General features: G+C 40.6%; 1 protein-coding gene across 1 annotated transcript in view; it reads left to right on the forward strand.

The window, feature by feature from the left end:
* Positions 1 to 3,038: 3,038 nt before the first annotated feature.
* The window catches only part of LOC126335642 (uncharacterized), a 50,021-nt gene continuing 35,473 nt past the window's right edge, over positions 3,039 to 17,586 (forward strand). Inside the window, exon 1 of the mRNA XM_049999099.1 lies at positions 3,039 to 3,316. The gene's annotated coding sequence lies outside the window, so the exon portion shown is untranslated. The remainder of the gene's footprint in view (positions 3,317 to 17,586) is intronic.

Below are 17,586 nucleotides of genomic sequence, written 5' to 3' on the forward strand. Positions count from 1 at the left end.
GGACTGCGTTGTCTATGGTTTAGATCACAAAATTGTTGCTCAGTTACCAGGTGACAGTGGGAAGTGCATGGATCTACTGTGAGCAAAGTGGGGGCGGAAAATGGAATAGAAAGACTGATGTGTCACTGCCATCCATGGTCTAACGAGGAGAACACGAGAAGAGTCACAGCCTTATTTGCCAGATCTTCGCTCAGTGAGAGGGGAGGGAAAATAAGCGAACATGTGTCTCAGCGTGTCAAATGGTTCAAATGGCTCTGAGCACTATGGGACTTAAGATCTAAGGTCATCAGTTCCCTAGAACTTAGAAATACTTAAACCTAACTAACCTATGGACATCACACACATCCATGCCCGAGGCAGGAATCGAACCTGCGACCGTAACAGTCGCGCGGCTCCGGACTGAAGCACCTAGAACCGCTCGGCCATCGCGGCCAGGACTCGGCTTGTCTGTAGATACTGTACCGTTTCTGAGATAATGACCATCAAAGTTTTTTATGTAATCTGGATTCCTTTTAGCGCATAGTGAGTGCATTCCAACGGGCGACAAAGTGGCTAATGTCGCGGTTCTCGCTTTTGAGACCCCAGTCCGAAATGCGATTATTGTTTCTCTTTATTTTGTTTTATTTTGCTCCGTTTATTTATCCCTGTCCGTAGAAGGTTACTACAAGAAATGATAAATCGTTTTATTGTTATATTTAGTCTGCAGATAGATTTATTGGATCCCCTTCGATGACACAGGAGGTTTGCCGCAGCGGCATTTCTTCGTATCAATCACATTCGAAAAAAAAAGAGTGTCGTGCACGTTACTGAAGACTTCATGCGTTGCAATAATTTCGCAGCAAACCACGCATAACGGATCACTTCCCCCAAATCTGTCGCTTGCAGTTGAATGTGAATCAAGGTATATTACAGGAATTTCACCGGAAACAATTTCAACTAATTTTTCCATTCATTATTTTTTTTCTATTTTTTAATTCATTTATGAGACATACAATTATTAGACGAATAAGGACAACGTTTGGTAATCTTCTACGGACATGAGTAGATAAATGAAAAACAAAAATAAAAATAATAATCGGATTTCGAACACGGGGCGAGAAAGTGCGAAGTCGCAACACAATCGACTCCGCCATTGCTTCGGTTGAGCGATTTGCTCACTAAAAGGCACATAAAGTATCTCGTAAGCTTTTACAGTCGTTTCCTCAGAAACGATGGAGTGTCTAAGGATAAACCCAGACAGGTGTTCGCTTCTTTTGATCCATCCTGTACTGAGTGAAGTTCCTGTGAAATCTGGTTATGGCACTTGCCTTGTTTTCCTCGTAAATGAATGTGAAGTAATGCTGATCGGTACCGTGTTCACAGACGACAACATATTAGTTTCCTACGAGAAGAAACACAGTTAAATTTGATTGACTATTTCACAGCACCGAGGTGTATTTTACCACAGTCCAGTGGAATGGTCAAGTAATGTGAATTCTAGGATCAAGAAGGTATTACCGCGGGTCCTAGAATGTCACGACGGGAGATGTTGCAGCAATGGACCATCGGTAGTCAAAGAAGAGTCAAGACCTCGTCTGTTTTCCCCTTACGCTATCGAAGTATAGGACTGCGCCTTGGGTCATCAACCGCACAGACGCCAGGCAAGTCGCTGCATGTTCTCCGTCCTTCGGTCGTACCTTTATGCAACCGCCATAGAGGCGAGTATGTGTGTTCGCAGCCCGTGTTCCAAAAACGATCAGCTTAGAGAAAGAAGCGGGGTCCCTTTCTGCAGGATCCACCCATCATTTTGCAGGACAATGCTTGGGCGTATATGGCGTAACTTGTGGCTGATTTATTGGATAGTGGGGGTGCATTCCGCCACACGCCGCTGACTTAGGCTTTTGTGACTTCAGCTGGATGCCTTAGTTGAAGGAAGCACTTCACGAGATACAATTTTACATTGACGAAAGCTCTTTCTAAGTCGATAATCCTGTGAACGGCTCTTAATTTTTCTTCTGAAACGTTGGAATTGTCTGACTGATGATTTTACTTTTTCTAAAAGCCAAAGTGATCGTCATCTGCTATTCGAATTTTGATTTTAACTCTTCTGTATATTATTCTTCCTTCACATTCGGATAATTAAAATCGGAGCATTGCCTCAGCTAAACAAATTTGCGGTATCGACCCTGACACTGTTGAAGAAACCATCCAGGCAGCAATTTATCGAGGCCAGCGAAAACTTAGACCTGATTGACCGGATGGGTATTTGAATCTCGCTCTTTCAGAAGATGACGCTTTACCAGTATTTGAATCTCGCTCCATCTGAAGATGACCCTTTATCAATACGCTATTGTATTGCGTCGTTACGACTTTTTCAACTACTACATAGATATTTTAGCTTCATTTGAACACAAATTTGTTCGTTACAAGTTCCCAAATTTTCGAATAATTGTGTGAGTACATACAGGAAATGATGTGATTAAATTGCAACCACATAAGATAATCTGAATACAGTAATTTTGTACTCTTGAAATGTGGGAAATAGCAACTAAAAGAGCCATACATTCTCTACACCGATTCGACATTTGATTCATGCTGCTGATTCGCAATATCACGGAACTGGTTGTCTCAAAAAGATATTCTCCTTTTACTTTTCCAAAACTGTTTATTTGTACACTATTTTAGCCCCTCAGACCCTCCGGGATACAAACTCGCATTTCGAAACAAGCGGTTTTCTTACTGTCTTCTTTCTTCATTGTCTTACAGCTTCACAAACACGGAACATTGGACCGAAATGAATACCGAAACAGGAATTTTCGATCCTGTTGATTTCGAACAATGGGGTCGACTTGATGTATTACGTCGATTTGCAAGCGTGTTTTGTTTCCCCTATGACGGAAGTACACAAAATGCTGCTGCGAACGAAGTTGGCTACCTAGTTTGTTAGTTCACCGATAGAGTCCGCAAGTGAACACTGCTGATGCTCGCAGCTGCTGGTAGTGCGTCTGACAGCCACAAGAGCGCGTCCGACACAGGCACATCACTTGGGAATTGTTTTGTCAGCTATTACATGTGTTTCGCGGTAACGAAGATGCTCATTGTAGTCGGCATGAAGTACGCTCTGGTTCTATTTGTTCAAATCGAACTAAAACGAGTACGATGAAAGCGTCAAGTCATTGGAGAAGACTTTAACAGAAGTGAAACCAGTGTGTCTCATCGATTTGTCCGTGCAACTTGTTCAGCTGTGGAAGACATTCGCGCGAAGACTTTTCCTCGACATGTATGAAACCCTGTTTCGGAGATGACGACAAGTAACATTTAAATCTAGCATCTCGTGGTGAGGAGGATCGAATTTTTATTGAAAATAGTTTGCATGTGAACTCTGAAGAAAAACACGCACCTCGCCTGGTAGTTGTTCGTAGAAGTTTTGCGCACTTTTCGTTCATTCACGGGACTGCCATTGCTACGTCTATCTGATGTTCCTCATGCTTCAAGATTAATGTAAATATTTCTTTTCAGTATGAGGATAATCAATATCTCTTTTTAAATTCAAATTTTACGTGATTAATGTCTTGCTGTAATCTTCGTCAAAACATAAATACGTAAACAAACAAAAACTGCAAAAAATGTAAAATAATAAAATTTGGTTCAAACTGCATTTTTGTGCGCAACGTAGATGTACATTTCCATTAGATCAAAAATTAATAAAGAAGTAGACGGTTAAAGAAATAAACAAAGCATCCTATTTGCGGATGCAAATTACACAGAAAAAGATATTTAGGAGCGAGGATGTCATAAAAAGTATCCTCAGTACTGTTTTACATACCGTCTGGATCAGTCGTGGATCGTGCATTAAAATAATTGACAACATTGCAGTTTGTCCATTTCTGTTGTCTACAGCATGTGGCTATTATATATCTGAAGCAACGACGTACCCACAAAGATACATGAGAGGGCAAATGCCTCCCCTTTCAATGAAATTTAGAAGACGACTTCGCAAACCGAGCTTGCAACGTGGCCTACCAAACAAACGTAATTACTTCAATGACAGTGCGTACACAGCCACAACATATAATACACATAGACTACAATAGCAGTAAGTGTGCAAAGAGCCGTAAATTGTGCAAACTCTAAACTATGGAAAATATTACATGAACACAACTGCAGTTATATAACTTAATTGTACGACCGTGCTGACCACAAATATTTTATTAATTTCCATCAAAAGGACATGAAATAGAATGATACAAAATATCTCGCCAGTGTTATCGGTACAAATCATTGCACTTACGATGTATCGTCATAATTAACGAGGTAATTCGTATCGAAATCTTTTTTAAATTGGCCAATGTAAAAATCACTTTACAAAATTAATAAAATATTTGTGGTCAAGACAAACGCATAATTAAATTATTTCTTACAATTACTTCGTCATTATCCACAAAACTAATGTGAGTTGGAACCCCACCCCTGCATACGCTCTTGGTATGAAACACAAAATGAAACTTTGCACAACATCTGATGTGACTCTGTGTAACACAGTGGTGTATTGCTTTATGATAAACTACAAAGTTCGGAATGCTTCGTGTGTGCTTGTGACAGACGTTTAGTGTCATTTCACAGGCGAATTTAGAAGCGAATTACTAAGTGAAGTTTGGCCTTATCCGCTTCAAATATTTATAGCGCGATTTTAGCCTTGCGGAATGAGCAATGGGCTTGCTGTTCAAATAGCTTTGAGCACTATGGGACTTCTGAAGTCATCAGTCCTTTAGAACGTAGAACTACCTAAACCTAACTAACCAAAGGACAGCACGCTCATCCATGCCCGAGGCAGGATTCGAACCTGCGACCGTAGCGGTCGGGCGGTTCCAGACTGTAGCGCCTAGAACCGCTCGGGCTTGCTGTGTTATTGCGTTATCTGATAGTTGAGAAATCACTCAAGACCAGAGGAAAGAATTCTTCAGTAGTATTACAGTATTCTACGAACCTCAAGCAGCCAGGGCGGTCCAGGAACATTTTTCCACACAAGCGACTTATCATTGTCCCCTCCCCACCTTCTCCCCCTATACATCAGTTGCATTTCATTGCGCTTTCGGCAGCACCTTTAAAAATGATTATAGAAATGGCTTACCTTTTCATAAGTATTACATAGATGTTCCTCTGTAACAGAAATAAATATCTGAATCTTATTCGAGTGTTAAATATCAAAGGAAGACACAATTGCTGTCATTTTAAGTTAAATGTAGAGGTCGTTAAAATCTTTTGATGAAAGCAGGAAGAACTACACCTACTTTATTGTCCTAGCTAGAATACAAATGTCCTACCTATTAAACTGAGAGCTTAGAATGAATATATGAAATTTCTGTTATGATATAGTTTAATAATAGAACTTTTTAATAGTATAATTTCCATTTTTTCATTTTAAACAGAAAAAGTGGGACAGAAATCCAAAACATTATGTAATTCTATATGACTTTTTAAACCGCAAACACTGTGTTAGTTGTATGTTACATGTGAAGAAACCTTGCCAGTAAGTAGTTAAATATCGGAAAAGGTGCCATGAAAGTGTTTAAAAATTGATAAACATGGTAGAAATTTGTACGTGTACTGCTTAAAAATTTGTGATTGGTGCGCAACAGAAACATGTTATTCTAATAATGAAGTCATCTATAAATCTTTGTAGATATAGTAGTCTCTTGACTTCAAGGTATCGCTTTCAGTGGTCAAAGCCGTCTGTTCACACCGATGACCTAAGCAGTCCACACTATGTCCTGAGTTCTGGAAAACTCCTTTCCCCACTAGCTACAGGAAAGTTACAAGAGAATTCGGAAATTTACAAAAGAATTGAAAAACGTGTCAGTAAAATTACTTTCTTTTAACATAAGAGAACTTTGTGGAGAACTTCCGGCATCAAGAATGGGTGCTAAGATCGAAGTTTCATCGTTCGGTGGAATTTGAATACAATTAGGCATGGAATTAATTGAAAATTTTGCATTTCAGATATATTTATACACACTGGGACAGTACTTGGTACTGAGATCAGTGTCTGTTTATAAACACATATTTGCAGTTGTCTGGCAAACGGTTCGTTTGCAAACCAGTATCCAGGGTGTAAATTTTAAGTTGACAAACCAGAATAACTCGAAAAATAAGCTTCACACGAAAAAATGTGTAGAATGAAAAGTTGATTATTTTAGAGGGGGACATCTGCTGGTGCTAAAATTAGCCCTCCCCTCCAGCCCCCTGTGGGTGGGGCGGGGGGCAACTTTAAATTTTCAAATTGGAACCCCCATTCTTTATTGCAGAATCAGATTCTACATAAAAAAACTATGTACCTTTTGTCTTAAACATTTGTTTGATTCTTGGTAGTTGGCGCTGTAATTCAAGAAAACCCATGTTCTCATTTTTGCCTTGAAAATGGTTGTGGATAAATAAAAAATACTTATTTACTTCGTAAATTATGATTCGCTAAAACGAAAACTCTCCCTCTGTCCCCATAGGGTGGAGTTTGAGAGAGAGGAATTAGAGTTTTACGAATGTTCACCCAAATATTAATTTTTTCCACAGATTCGGGTAAGTTTCGTTTTTCGTGGTCAACATTTGTAAAACTCTAATTCCTCTCTCTGATACCCCACCCTGTGGAGAGAGAGCGAGAGTTTTAGTTTTAGCGAATCAAAATTTACGAAGTAAATAAGTATTTTTTATCTATCCGTAACCATTTTCCACGCAAAAATGAGAACATGGATTTTCTTCAATTACAGCGCCAACTACCAAGAATCAGAACAAATGTTTAAGACAAATGAACGTAGTTTTATAATGTAAAATCTGATCCTGCAATAAAAAATGGGAGTCCCATTTGAAATTTTAAAGTTGCCTCCCACCCCACCCCCTGGGGGCCGGGGTTGCGGGCTAATTTTAGCATCAGCAGATGTCCCTTTCGAAAATAATCAATTTTTGGGTCTATACACTTTTTCACGTGAAGCTTATTTTTCGAGTTACTCTGGTATGTCAACTTAAAATTTTCACCCTGTATACTAGAACGGCTTTTCTTTTACTATCAGATACTAGGTTCGTTCAATAAATAATGCAACCTATCTTTTTCTCCGCCAGTTTTAGTTGAAAAAAATGCTGAATTTGTCGTGGGACACAGTGAAATATTCCCGAGACTCAGAGGGCCATAGACACGGGTTCACAGGTAGATGCCGTGTCTCTTGACTTCTGCAAGGCGTTTGATACAGTTCCCCACAGTCGTTTAATGGACAAAGTAAGAGCATATGGATTACCAGAGCAATTGTGTGATTGGACTGAAGAGTTCCTAGAAAACAAAACGCAGCATGTCATTCTCAATGGAGAGAAGTCTTCCGAAGTAAGAGTGATTTCAGGTGTGCCGCAGGGGAGTGTCGTAGGACCGTTGCTATTCACAATATTTATAAATGACCGATAACATCGGAAGTTCACTGAGGCTTTTTGCGGATGATGCTGTAGGATATCGAGAGGTTGTAACAATGGAAAATTGTACTGAAAAGCAGGAGGATCTGCAACGAATTGACGCATGGTGCAGGGAGTGGCAATTGAATCTCAGTGTAGACAAGTGTAATGTGCTGCGAATACATAGAAAGAAAGATCCTTTATCATTTAGCTACATTATAGCAGGTCAGCAACTGGAGGTAGTTAATTCCATAAATTATCTGGGAGGAGGCATTAGGAGTGATTAAAAATGGAATGGCCATATAAAATTAATCGTAGGTAAAGCAGATGCCAGACAGAGATTCATTGGATGAATCCTAAGGAAATGCAGTCCGAAAACAAAGGAAGTAGGTTACAATACGCTTGTTCGCACACTGCTTGAATATTGCTTCCCGGTGTGGGATCCGTGCCAGATAGGGTTGATAGAAGAGATAGAGAAGATCCAGAGGAGAGCAGCGGGATTCGTTACAGGATCATTTGGTAATCGCTAAAGCCTTACGGAGATGACAGATAAACTCCAGTGGAAGACCTTGCAGGAGAGACGCTCAGTAGCTCGGTGCGGGCTTTTGTTGAAGTTTCTAGAACATACCTTCATCTAAGAGTCAAGCAGTATATTGCTCCCTCCTACGTATATCTCGCGAAGAGACCATGAGGATAAAATCAGAGAGATTAGAGCTTACACAGAGGCTACCGACAATCTTTCTTTCCACGAACAATACGAGACTGGAATAGAAGGGAGAACGGATAGAGGTACCCAAGGTACCCTCCGCCACGCACCGTCAGGTGGCTTGTGGAGTATGGATGTAGATGTAGATGTAGAACTGGAAACAAGACGGCAGTCCGTGGAGTGGCATCACACAACCTCTCCTCCGAAGAAAAATCTGTAAGTCGCACCGCAGGCGGTAAAGTTAAGGCGAAGGTTTTCTGGAATTCTGAAGGGGTTACTCTATTCGATGTCCTTTATGTTGCAATGATCAACTGTGAAGTGTACTGTACGACCCTCAGGAAACTGAAGAACGACTTCAGCGTGTTCGTCGCCACAAAAATGCGAACTAACTTCTCCTTCTCCATGGCAACGCGAGTTTGCGCACCACAAAGGAGCTCAAAGAATTTCTTTGGACTGTTCTTCCTCATCCATCCTACAGCCCGGATCTCGCACTTTCCACTTCCATCTATATGGCACAACGAAGGATGGACTCCGCGGGAAGCAGTTTGGATGATGAGGAGGTTCCTGATGCAGCAAGATGTTGGCTCCGACGTCTACCGTAAGAAAAAATGGTTCAAATGGCTGTGAGTACTATGGGACTTAACTTCTAAGGTCATCAGTTCCCTTGAACTTAGAACTACTTAAACCTAACTAACCTAAGGACATCACACACATCGATGCCCGAGGCAGGATTCGAACCTGCGACCGTAGCAGCAGCGCGATTCCGGACTGAAGCGCCTAGAACCGCTCGGGCATGAACGTGTGTTATGTCCTTAGGTTAGTTAGGTTTGAGTACTTCTAAGTGCAGGGGACTGATGACCTCAGATGTTAAGTCCCTTACCTCTTAGAACCATTTGAACCATTTGAGAAAGTTGGTGATTGTAATTTCGTGCGAAGATTCCGCCACAACAAAAAACGCATTTGTTTTAATGATGTCCACACCAAATCCTGTACCATTTCAGTGACTCTCCCGCATTTGGCGGTAATATGAAACCTGGTGCCCTTCTTTGAACTTTTTCGATGTACTCCGTCAGTCCTACCTGGTAAGGATCCCACACCGCGCAACAGTATTCTAAAAGAGGACGGACAAGTGTAATGTAGGCAGTCTCCTTAGTAGATCTGTTACATTTTTTAAGTGTCCTAGCAATAACACGCAGTCTTTGGTTAGCCTTCCTTACAACATTTTCTGTGTGTGCCTTCCAGTTTCAGTTGTAGGTGATTGTAATTCGTAGGAATGTAGTTGAATTTACAGCCTGCAGATTTGACTGATTTATCGTGTAAGCGAAGTTTAACGGATTCCTTTCAGCACTCATGTCGATGGTCTCTCACTTTTCGTTATTTAGGGTCAACTGACACTTTTCGCACCATTCAGATATCTTTTCTATGCCATTTTGCAATTTGTTTTGAACTTCTGATGAATTTCTTAGTCCATAAACGACTGCGGTATCTGCAAACAACCCAAGACGGCTGCTCAGATTGTCTCCCAAATGGTTTTAAGGAACAGCAAGGGGCCTATAACACTACCTTGGTGAACGCCAGAAAACACTTCTGTTTTACTCGAAGACTTTCCGTCAGTTACTACGAACTGTGACCTCCCTGACAGGAAATTTCGTAACTGAGACGATATTCCATAAGCAAGCAATTTCACTACAAGCTGCTTGTGTGGTACAGCGGCAAAAGCCTTCCGGAAATCCAGAAATACTGAATCGATCTGAAATCCCTTATCAATAGCACTCAACACTTCATGTGAGTAAAGAGTTAGTTGTGTTTCACAAGAAGGGTGTTTTCTGAATCCATGTTGACTGTGTGTAAATAGTCCTTTTTCTTGGAGGTAATTCATAATGTTCGAACACACTTTGTCGTCCACAATCCTGCTGCATATCGACGTTACTGATATGGGCCTATAAGTTAGTGGATTACTCGTACTACGTTTCTTGAATATTGGTGCAACCTGTGCAACTTTCCAGTCTTTAGGTACGGATCTTTCGTCGAGTGAACGACTTTACATGACTGTTAAGTATGGAGCTATCGCATCAGCATACTCTGAAAGGAACCTGATTGGTATACAGTGTGGACCAAAAGATTTGCTTTTATTAAGTGATTTCAGCTGCTTGACTACTCCGAGGATATTTACTTCCATGTTACTCATGTTGGCAGCTGTTCTTGATTCGAATTCTGGAACATTTACTTCGTCTTCTTTTGTGAAGGCATTTCGGAAGTCTGTGTTTAGTAACTCTGCTTCGGCAGCACTGCCTTCGATAGTATCTCCATTGCTATCCCGCAGAGAAGGCACTGATTGTGTCTAGCCACTAGCATACTTCAAATACGATCAGAATCTCTTTGGATTTTCTTCCCCGTTTCGAGACAAAGTTTCGTTGTGGAAACTATTATAACCATCTCGCACTGAAGTCCGCTCTAAATTTCGAGCTCCTGTAAAAGATCGCAAATCTTGGGGATTTTGCGTCTGTTTAAATTTGCCATATTTGTTTTGTTGTTTCTGCAACAGAGTTCTGACCCGTTTTGTGTATCAAGGAGTATCAGGCCCGTCGTTTCTTAATTTATTTGGTATAAGTCTCTACTAGAAGGTATCAGATAGATTATATAATGGTAAGACAGAGATTTAGGAACCAGGTTTTAAATTGTAAGATATTTCCAGGGGCAGATGTGGACTCTGACCACAATCTATTGGTTATGAACTGTAGATTGAAACTGAAGAAACTGCAAAAAGGTGGGAATTTAAAGAGATGGGACCTGACTGACTAAACCAGAGGTTGTACAGGCAAGGTGAGCATAAGGGAAGAATGGGGGAAGAAATACAGTAGAAGAAGTATGGGTAGCTCTGAGGGATGAAGTAGTGAAGGCAGCAGAGGATCAAGTAGGTAAAAAGACGAGGGCTAGTAGAAATCCTTGGGTAACAGAAGAAATATTGAATTTCATTGATGAAAGGAGAAAATATAAAAACACAGTAAATGAAGCAGGCAAAAAGGAATGCAAACGTCTCAAAAATGAGATAGACAGGAAGTGTAAAATGGGTAAGCACGGATGGCTAGAGGACAAATGTAAGGTTGTAGAGGCTTATCTCACTAGGGGTAAGATAGATACTGCCTACAGGAAAATCAAAGACACCTTTGGAGAAAAGAGAACCACTTGAATGAATATCAAGAGCTCAGATGGAAACCCAGTTCTAAGCAAAGAAGGGAAAGCAGAAAGGTAGATGGAGTATATAGAGGGTCTATTCTAGGGCGATATACTTGAGGACAATATTATGGAAATGGAAAAGGATGTAGATGAAGATGAAATGGGAGATACGATACGCGTGAAGAGTTTGACAGAACACCGAAAGACCTGAGTCGAAACAAGGCCCCAGGAGACGACAACATTCCATTAGAACTACTGACGGCCTTGGGAGAGCCAGTCCTGACAAATCTCTACCATCTGGTGAGCAAGATGTATGAGACAGGCGAAATACCCTCAGACTTAAAGAAGAATACAATAATTCCAATCCCAAAGAAAGCAGTTGTTGACAGATGTGAAAAATTACCGAACTATCAGTTTAATAAGTCACAGCTGCAAAATACTAACGCGAATTATTTAAAGACGAATGGAAAAAGTGGTAGAAGCCGACCTCGGGGAAGATCAGTTTGGATTCCGCAGAAATGTTGGAACACGTGAGGCAATACTGACCCTACGACTTATCTTAGAAGCTAGTTTAAGGAAAGGCAAACCCACATTTCTGGCATTTGTAGACTTAGAGAAAGCTTTCGACAGTGTTGACTGGAATACTCTCTTTCAAATTCTAAAGGTGGCAGGGGTAAAATACAGGGAGCGAAAAGCTATTTACAATTTGTACAGAAACCAGATGGCAGTTATAAGAGTCGAGGGGCATGAAACGGAAGCAGCGGTTGGGAAGGGAGTGAGAGAGGGTTGTAGCCTCTCCCCGATGTTATTCAATCTGTATATTGGGCAAGCAGTAAAGGAAACAAAAGAAAAATTCGGAGTAGGTATTAAAGTCCAAGGAGAAGAAATAAAAACGTTGAGGTTCGCCGATGACATTGTAATTCTGTCAGAGACAGCAAAGGACTTGGAAGAGCAGTTGAATGGAATGGACAGTGTCTTGAAAGGAGGATATAAGATGAACATCAAATGTAGTCGAATTAAGTCGGGTGATGCTGAGGGAATTAGATTAGGAAATGAGACACTTATAGTAGTAAAGGAGTTTTGCTATTTGGGGAGCAAAATAACTGATGATGGTCGAAGTAGAGAGGATATAAAATGTAGACTGGCAATGGCAAGGAAAGCGTTTCTGAAGAAGAGAAATTTGTTAACATCGGGTATAGATTTAAGTGTCAGGAAGTCGTTTCTGAAAGTATTTGTATGGAGTGTAGCCATGTATGGAAGTGAAACATGAACGATAAATAGTTTGGACAAGAAGAGAGTAGAAGCTTTCGAAATGTGGTGCTACAGAAGAATGCTGAAGATTAGATAGGTAGATCACATGACTAATGAGGAAGTATTGAATAGGATTGGGGAGAAGAGGAGTTTGTGGCACAACTTGACAAGAAGAAGGGACCGGTTGGTATGACATGTTCTGAGGCATCAAGGGATCACAAATTTAGCATTGTAGGGCAGCGTGGAGGGTAAAAATCGTAGAGGGAGACCAAGAGATGAATACACTAAGCAGATTCAGAAGGATGTAGGTTGCAGGAAGTACTGGGAGATGAAGAAGCTTGTACAGGATAGGGTGGCGTGGAGAGCTGCATCAAACCAGTCTCAGGACTGGAGACTACATAAGTCTCTCAATTGCTGCCGATTTATGGTTCATGGTAGCACTGATCAATCGGAATCGAGGATAGCGAAATACTCGATTCCAAAGGTATCGCAGTGTCTCGAGAACCGACGTCAAGTTTTCGAATGGCATTACCGGAGGACAAGACCTGCCGCTTAACATCTCTTCGTGTGCGTAGCGCTCGGTGAAGGCCAGAATGAAAACTGACGTTGGCCGTGCTCGCAGTGTTCTTGGATGTGTCATCGGTTTCTTTTGTCTGAACATTGCCAAAAGTCACGTTATTTTTCTACGAAATCCCATCCTTTTATTGTCCTATGTGACCCACGGATTTATACTGTTTTTTCGTTAAGAATAGTAATCACTAATGCTATTTGAAGAACGGGTGGTATGTGATAAGCTTCTAAAGTTATCAGGAAGTGTTGTGGAATTTTCCATTCCCCAGTAAGAGGATACCCCATAAATTGACTCGAACTGTTGTCTAGAAGACACATTCGTTGCCTGATTATGTGATCTGTTTTTAATTTTTTTTTCAATTACAACATGTGCTGTCTAGAGTACTAAACGCCTGAAACGGTCATCAGGTCACCCACTTCCAGTCGCGGATGGCCTGTCTAACGACTGCCAAGTTTTATTTTCCGTTTTTATATAATTATTGACGGAATCTGAAAATCTGAAATGTTGTCACATTAAGAATGTAAAACTGGAAATTTGTGGTAAGTTCCTATGGGACTAAACTGTTCAGGTCATCAGTCCCTAAGCTTACACACTACTTAATCTAACTTAAACTAACTTACTTTAAAGACAACACACACCCACACCCGAGGGAGGATTCGAATCTCCGTTGGCCGGGGAGGGGGGAGGAGGGGTCACGCGAACCGTGGAATTGCGCCTTAGGCCGTGTCCTACGTGAGCGACAGAAGCGAGCGACAGCTTCAGGCAACTAAACACAACTGCTGGTGTAGTTACGGAAGTGTCCTACATGAGCGACATCGTGTCGCTGCCTGTCTCCCGCTGCAACTGGCGACGATTAAATTCAAACGTGTTTCAATCTTGTCAATGCAGCACACGCGACACAGTGCGACAGCCACGTGTCTTCTCGGCAAAGCAGTGGAGCGGACGTGACGGGCAGCTATGAATTACTTAACATCCGATTTTAAGAAAACCATACGGTGAAAAAATTTGATTCTTCCGCAACCTACAGCTTGATATCTTTAAACGATAAAGATCTGAATTTATTTTTGTTATTCGTCATAGATATGTGTTGCATGAAATTGAGAACATGGCTGTACGAAATTTTTAAGAATTTGCAGAGGTAAAATCTTATTGTGTAGACTTCCCGTATAGTTCATTTAAGCCCTTACATTACTTTGTATGAAATGTAACCAATATATCTAAAGTCTGCTTAAAGTTGAGACCGGAATGATATCTCTTTTCACTCTTGATATAAATCGTCGTATCTCATAAAAGCTTCAAGATATCGAAAGGACAAATTTTGGAAATGACAGCAAACAGAAAGGACTATTTTATCATATGATTAACACTCGATATGTTTTTAGAAACGCGTGAGCAGAGCGAAAACAAGACTCCCTACAACTTGCACCATGAGGTTTCGTCCAAATTTTCATAGCCAAACAAAGGGAGAGAAACAGGTAAACTGGGTATCAAAGTGACCAGCATGAGGTCTAGTATGGCACGAAAATATTTAACTGCTTCAAAGTAGTCAGGGTAATTAACGAAAACTTAATTAATAAGCTGAGGAAAAATTGAAATATTTGAAGAAAAGCTGCTGCCAAGGTATGTAAATAAAGTGTCACAAAATTCATCTCTTCAAGATCTAGCTATTTTGCACATAAAAAGATATATTCCTTCAAATCAACTACGTTAGGAAGGCAAATGAAGAGTCAGTAAGATCATGTTTTGTGAATAAAACTTTAAATTAAAAAATGAAAGGAATCAGTCAAATATTTTATGAAATACTTTGTGCAAAAGAAATAAATAGACTAGAGAAACGTTCTACGTGCCGTTGAATGATGCTCGAAATCATGAACAAAAAATGAGGTGCACCAAACGTTTCTATAATATTTTTTAGCCGGCCACGGTGGCCGAGTGGTTCTGGGGGCTTTAGTCCGGAACCGCGCCACTGCTACGGTCGCAGGTTCGAATCCTGCCAGGGGCATGGATGTGTGTGGGGACTGATGACCTCAGATGTTAAGTCCCATAGTGCTCAGAGCCATTTGAACCAATATTCTTTACTTCATGCTTTTAGACAAATCATTACACAAACGTTTGACTTTATTTTCAAACATTTTGTAAACTTTACTTTTACAGACTGTTTAGAGTAATTGAAACGCTTGGCCTCAACATTGACTGCTGTTGAATTACGTTCGCAACATGAAATATCTGTAAAATTTCATGGTTCATTGTAATTTATTAAGAATTAAATGTGTGATATATTGGGATAAGAGTGAAGATCGATTTCTTTGGCAAGACGTTAAAAATATACTTATTGATGCACTGTAAACAGGATACATAAAACTTAGTATACAGAATTGTAACTGAGTCAGTAAAAACATAAGATTGTATTGGGATTGCACCCCAGACTTTTTTGTAACACGAAATCACGAACTGTACACGCTACCCCTACACCACAGCTAGCTTTCGTTAGCAGGTATCTATCTGTATATTTAAGATTGTTTTTAGCGTAGTTAGTCATGTCATAGTCATTCTTCCGAATTTATTGGCTGTTAAAACCTCTTGGTCATGTAAAAAAAAAACATTCGTATTTAATTTATTGATGAAATAATCGAATGCTCCTCTGCTCATTCACATGTATTCGAATATCTGGTGATCTTCGTAGTTGACGATATTTATGAAATTCTCCATGGAATTTCACACATAGCATTCCTTTTCGCTTTATTTTCTTAAGTAAACCTAATTCTGTAGCCTTACTCTCCAGCTCTAGTATTCTACAGGTTAGGGACGCCGTTTTATAGAAACAACTGGTTGGCCCTAAGCAGCCATCTTGGGACGCGACATGGTCGCTCGCATGCACAACACCGAAGCCTCTTTGCCCAAGTTGCTGCTTGTCGCTGAAGTGTCGCGTATCCAGAAGTCGCTCGCTTCTTTCGCTCAAGTAGGACACGGCCTTAACGAGAGCTTATTCGGCGAATGGACTGGTCTGCTCGTTATGCCGACCTAAATGTCTCGGCATGTGTTGGGGAGACGTATCACAGCAGGTCCCCCTGCACCAGCGACCACCCAGTGATTGTAAACAGTGCTGGTGCAGAGATGGAACCATCTACCACAACTCCTTACCGGTCTTGCGGTCAGCACGTTGCAGGGTCTGCAGTGCCGTCCGTGGTGATCGCACTCTCTGTTAAGACACGTGGTCCACCTTTTGTAATGTCCAGGTGACCATCATCAATCGCAGTTACTTTTGTAACTATTGTCTTTGAATAAAAGTGGCATTTTCGTCTTTGTTCGCCTCATTCCGTATTTCTCACACTTACCTTCTGTACTATACTGTAGCAGCTCTTTCTATGTGTTGTCTAAAGTTCGTCGAGCTATGTTACTTGGCTGTGACAACCATGCACAAATTACTTTCGTCCTTAAGTTTTGCACACCAGTACATGCCGTCATTGCTTATCTTAAAACGGAGCTTAAATTGCCCAGACTATAACGTCCGGAATTTTGGATTGTACTATTTAAATATTCTATGGGTGAACAATATGAAGGTAATAAGACCATCATAATTAGGATTTTCTCTGTCTTCAACCATAAAGGTTTTGCATGCTTATCGCCAGATGTTTAACGCATTAACTCATTTGTAAAGTAATAACGCGTTTTAAACTGCGTTACAAATTGCAGTTCGATTCTTTAAAATATGACGAGCTGGGTGTTACTGGTAAATACTATTCAAGAAATTTGGGGTATGTGAGCATGTGTTTTCTACAATAAGGCCATAAAAAATTATTTTGTTTGTAAGTAGGCTATTTAGGTTTTCTTATATTGGTAACGCCACGTAGCGGTTTGTATGACAATCACTGGCTGTGCTGTGTGCAGTCTGTAGCTGGTTGGCATTGTTGTAATACTCGTCATTGTAGCGTTCGGCAGTTGGCTGTTAACAGCGCGTAGTGAGTTGGTTGATAACGGCGCGTAGCGTTGCGCAGTTGGAGGCGAGCAGCCAGCAGTGGTGGATGTGGGGTAGTGAGATGGAGGATTTTTGAGAATGGATAATCTGGAGATGTGTCCATTAGAAAGAGTACATTCGTAACAATGAATGTCATGAACTGCTATATATGTATTATGAGTATTAAGGTGAATACATTGTTCTCTATTAAAATCTTTCATTTGCTAACTATGCCTATCAGTAGTTAGTGCCTTCCGTAGTTTGAATCTTTTATTTAGCTGGCAGTAGTGGCGCTCGCTGTATTGCAGTAGTTCCAGTAACGAAGATTTTTGTGAGGTAAGTGATTTGTGAAACGTATAGGTTAATTTAGTCAGGGCCATTCTCTTGTAGGGATTACTGAAACTCATATTGCGTTGCGCTAAAAACAATATATTGTGTGTCATTTAAGCACAGTCATGTATAATTCTTCTAAGGGGACGTTTCATATGTTCTTCATTTGTAGTTAAGTCAGTGCTTTAT

Source organism: Schistocerca gregaria, chromosome 2, assembly GCF_023897955.1.
Source record: "Schistocerca gregaria isolate iqSchGreg1 chromosome 2, iqSchGreg1.2, whole genome shotgun sequence".
In the NCBI taxonomy this organism is placed as follows: domain Eukaryota; kingdom Metazoa; phylum Arthropoda; class Insecta; order Orthoptera; family Acrididae; genus Schistocerca; species Schistocerca gregaria.